This window comes from Vanacampus margaritifer, chromosome 3 (genome assembly GCF_051991255.1).
Source record: "Vanacampus margaritifer isolate UIUO_Vmar chromosome 3, RoL_Vmar_1.0, whole genome shotgun sequence".
In the NCBI taxonomy this organism is placed as follows: domain Eukaryota; kingdom Metazoa; phylum Chordata; class Actinopteri; order Syngnathiformes; family Syngnathidae; genus Vanacampus; species Vanacampus margaritifer.
In genome coordinates, this window is record NC_135434.1 from 28084152 (window position 1) to 28089151 (window position 5000).

General features: G+C 41.8%; 1 protein-coding gene across 2 annotated transcripts in view; it reads left to right on the plus strand.

Annotated features, from left to right (window-relative positions):
• rad17 (RAD17 checkpoint clamp loader component) overlaps positions 1-5000 on the plus strand; it is a 70998-nt gene that overhangs the window by 25502 nt on the left and 40496 nt on the right. The window lies entirely within an intron of this gene.

Sequence of the window (5000 nt, forward strand, 5' to 3'; positions counted from 1 at the left end):
CCGCTCCTCCGTAGGATTTTACTAAACGTTATTTAACGTTTTTGGCAGTCAAAGAGTTAATTATTAAATTAATTATTAATTAAATATGTTTGAGTTGTTTTTTTTTTAGAGCGGAAGTAAAAACAATTTAGTGGTTAGCACACAGTGGGCACTCAGGATGGGGCTGTGTTTAGAATTAACTAATTGCATTCCAACAGACCAAATGACTCCTCTACTCTAGCTTTCTGCTTTTTAAACATTGTGCAGTACAGTGCATTTCTAGAGGGTAATTCATACGTGGACGTGTGTGCTGCTTCCTGACTGGAATATCTTCAGTACAGAGGTGTACATTTTACAACATTTGTCAGGGCCGTCATTCATCAGGGCCGTCATTCATCCTGGGCCCTTTATTTTTTCAAACCAAACTGTTATCGTCAGCCCATCCATCTGTCATCTTATTTTGACCACGCTTTCGTCTCCACTATTTTAGGACTGACCGATAGAGCGTGGTCATTCCGTCAGTTTTTCACTTCAAGTTTAGTTTATTTATATAGCCCTTAATCACATGCCCACAGTTGACAAATATTACCGACATCCCCTAATCAAACCACTAGAGGGCAATGAAAAACTCTTACAGCACAGTTACAGTAGTCGAGGCGAGAAGTAACAAACGCATGAATTATAATCTCTGCATCACCAACAGACAAAATAGGACGAATTTGCGCAATTTTGCGAAGGTGGAAAACATATTTTTTTAAATGTGCATTTAAAAAAAGAAAGTTGGGTCGAATATAACAGCGAGGTTTTTTCAGATGCCGAAAGAAATATGTGACACGCTTCTTGTGAAAAATAAATAAAACAACAATAAAACCTAACATTGCAATTTTTAATGTGGCAATTATTCAAATTACTTGGCAATGCAACTGTGTTTTATGAATTTGTAATTTGTACCCCATCGTACAAATTACAAATGTAATGCAAGGGGGCACAAGCCAGTGTCTTCTTGTGTCGGTCCCAAGCCTGCATAAATACAGAGGAACGGCATCCAACGTACAAACTTTGGCCAAATCAAACAGGCGAATCAAATATATGATTTCCATACCGGATCAGGCCCAGTTTAATAACGACCGCCATCGGTGCTGTTGACCTACAGGGTGCCGGTGGAAACTGGACTACTGTTGGTCGAAGAAGGAGTGGAGGAAGGTGGCCCGGTGGGTGGTGGGTGGTGTTTGGTCGGTGCTGGATTTCACTTTCCTTTCTTTTCTTTGGTCCTTCCTCGGGTCTCCTGACGGCCTCACGGCTCTGGCTGGGTTCTGAAGTGTTCGGTTTCGGTGAACGGTATGGGATTTTTTAATAGGTTTTAGGTGAACTAATGAATACACAGCCAGTTTAAATGCACTGAGTCTCACGCCAAAGTTTCATAGGTGCGCCTGTCAAACCAAAGCAGTCAGCTGACTCGGTCGGAATGAAGCACTGAAGTGGTTCGAATGTCATCAGTTACGACAACTGGAACAAGCTCCGGCCCACTGCTTCACTACAAGCGGCCTATTGAGTTTGAAGCATGCTTTGGAGCTTCAGTGTTAGCATCACTAGCCGCCAGTAGTCAGGTGTTGGTGGGCAGCAGTAACTCTTGTATGGAAACAAAAAAAAAAGAATCCCCCGCACACTGACTACGACGTCACCTAACTCATTCACTCCCAGCCATATTTTTTTATGTTTGGGGGGTGAGGATCCAAATGCAGGATTCAGGGAGGTGAGGCCAGCTTGCAGGATTTCAACAAAAAGGGATTTATTTCCAAAAGAACAACCAAAAGGCAAACAAGGAACACTAACAAAAGACCAAAAGCAGATGCAAAGTAACAAACAAAACACACAAGGTAAACTAGAGCAGGACGAATTACATAGATTCTGTAACTCAAACAATGATCCACCAAAGATTGCAGGGAAGGAGGGAACTTAATAGGAGCAAATTAACGAGACAATGACAAACACCTGGACATGACACAAGGGGCAGAGCAGGTATGACGAGCACAATGACAAGGAGACATGACAACCAACCAAAACCAAAACCGGTATGACGAGCACAATGACAACAAGGAGACATACTGTAACAACTAACCAAAACCAAATCAAACAAAATACATACGACAAAACACAAAATAACAAAACTAACCAAACCCAAACCATAACAGTATCCCCCGAGGAACGGATCCCAGACGGCCCAACAAAGTCCCAAACCAAAAAGAGTCTCAAAGAGAGGCGGGCGGAAGGGGGGCATGGAGGTAGGAAAACTGCTCACCCGGGCCAGACAAAAGAGGAGTCTGGGCACTGTTCAGGAGGGTGTAACGGACGCCAGATGAGAGGGAGCCGGCGGGGCCGTTCAGAAGGGCGTCCCGGAAGCCACCGCCATATGACAAGCACAATGACAACTAAAACCAAACTCAAACCAAACCAAACAAAACACATTTGACAAAACAACAAAACTAACCAAACCCAAACCATAGCAATTATCACTAAAGCAATCCCCTTCACTCCCGGATGTTTTACTGGATTTTGACAGATTTTGCAAGGCCCACAGAATGTTGTTCTATTGCTATAAAAACATGGAACCTACCAAAAGAAAGATTAGAGTCTGTTCTTTCATCAGGAAAAAAAATAACTATCTGTTTCCGTTTTGCAGCAATTAGCCTTAGAATATATCTAAGTTTCATCATTATTCACAAATCTATTAAGAAATGTGAGTAAAAGAGATTTTTTTTCAACATGGCCCTGGTTGATCTTTTATACTCTGCTGACACCTGCTGGCAACTTGTGTAATAACTACCATTTCTTCAACCGTTCTTCGCAGTTGAGAGGCTGCATCAAAGCCTTCTGTATGCTCTAGCATAAAAAAAAACATTAAAAACGTATAAATACTTCTTTTGGGACACTTAAATATTTATTTTATATATACTTTTTGGGAGCCAAATGAGTTAATGAATTTATTTGAGGGAAACAACGGGTTTCGCGTCCAGCTTATCAGATTTACCTCAAATCTGCTTAAATGCTACAGATCACATTACTTTTATTTTCCAAACAATACACAAAAAACAAGCAACAATAACAAAATTATCCATTAACCATTATGGACATTTAAAAAAATTATAGAAAACTCAAATCCTATGAATCATTCATTCAAAGAGGTTCAACAGTGTAGTAGATAGTTCATGAATCCAAAAAGCTTCTCTTCATCAATTTTGTTGGCACAATGTGAACATTGTCCACCTCTGTAGTGCCCATAAACTTGCTGAGCAAGCCAATTAGTTTTTAATGGTTCCTCTGTTTTAGTTCCGTGTCGCAGGGAAATGACTAAAATGAAAGGTGAGGCTGCTTTAATAAAGTTTAAAATGCAGGAAGAGCATCCCGGGCAGGTATGATACAGTGGCTTTTATTTTAAGCCTGTGGTTTTGTAACAGGCGATGTTCACCACACCGGAAGTCGCGATTCAGAACGATTACGTATTTCCAGCTAGAAAATGCGAAAGTGTGAAAAAGGTCCATGGGTCGACCGCTGCTTAACTCTTTGACTGCCATGGACGTTAAAAGACGTCAAGTAAAAACCTACGGAGGGCCGCCAATGACGTTAAAAGACGTCGTCCAATTTTTTTTATTTTTTTTTTGAAACGGGTGGAGGAAAGCCTTGGCCAGCTGTGGTGAAAGTTTCAAGCAGATCTAGTTAGCCTAATGACTATTTTTGGCCCCTAGATGGCAGCAATGACTCTCTTTTGACAAGATTGGGTAGGCGTCAGTAGAAGACGTGAGGCGGAGCTAGGGACAATGGCTGGGGAAGGGAAGAGAACATGGCGACCGGTTGCAAGCAGCTCACGCTCGAGCAGTTTTTTTCAAAGACGAAAAGCATCGACCAACGCTAAAGAGCACATTGATGACGACGATGATCATCATCGATGATTATGATGGTGACTCCGAGGCTGGAAGCATTGACGTGGCAGTAGAAGACGTGAGGCGGAGCTAGATGGCCGAGGAAGCGAACAATGGCGACCGGTTGCAAGCAGCTCACACTTGGGAATTTTTTTCAAAGACGAAAGGCATCGACCAACGCTAAAGAGCACATTGATGACGACCATGATCATCATCGATGATGATGATGGTGACTCCGAGGTTGACGCTGAAGTTGGAAGCGTTGACGCGGCGGCTATGACGACGTCATAAAGGTTCACCGGCTAGCGATGCTAACACCGGAAAACGCGGAGCACAACCGAGCACTTCTGCACAGGCGGACGTTCAATCGGACGACGAAGAGTACCCCGAGTCCAATGCATATTCATCGTTGGAATGGGTACAGTCTGCTACTTGCTATTCCCCGGAAAAAAAGGCCGTCAAGAAAGTGTAACGTCTGCACGCGAAAGGGACAATCTGCAGTGAAACTACTCTGTTGTGCAAATCCTGCTCCCTCTCCTTGCACGCCAGGGAGTGTTACAAAAAGAAAAACTGTATTTGAAACATCCACATAATTGTAAATAGTACCACAGTTGCACACATTTGTAAATAGTTTGCGAAATTGTTTTGTCAAATTGTTACACTGTTGAATGGAAATAAACGTATTTTGCAATCTAAAAACACTTTTTCATTGTTGGTGATAGCGTTTTACAGAAGTAAAGCACTATTTAGGTGTTTGTGGCATCATTCATGGACAAAAAGAAGTGTAGAATTCACTAGAGTGCATGAAATAACATCGTTTCACAAAAAGCTCTTTTTCTCCGCTTTTTGTTTCAAAACAGAGCATTTCGGTGAAACTAACCATTTTCTATTGTTGATTACTGAAGAACGGAATAAGGTAGAAACAAACTTTTTTCTGATGAAAGATGAGAGTTCAATCTTTCATTTGGTAGTATGTGTGTTTCCATAGTCCAAACACAACATTTTCTGTGGACCTTGAAAGATCAGTCAAAATGCTTAAATCGGCTGGCACTGGCAACATCCCGTTTCTGAAAACGTCTGGCAGTCAAAGTGTTAACTTTCACA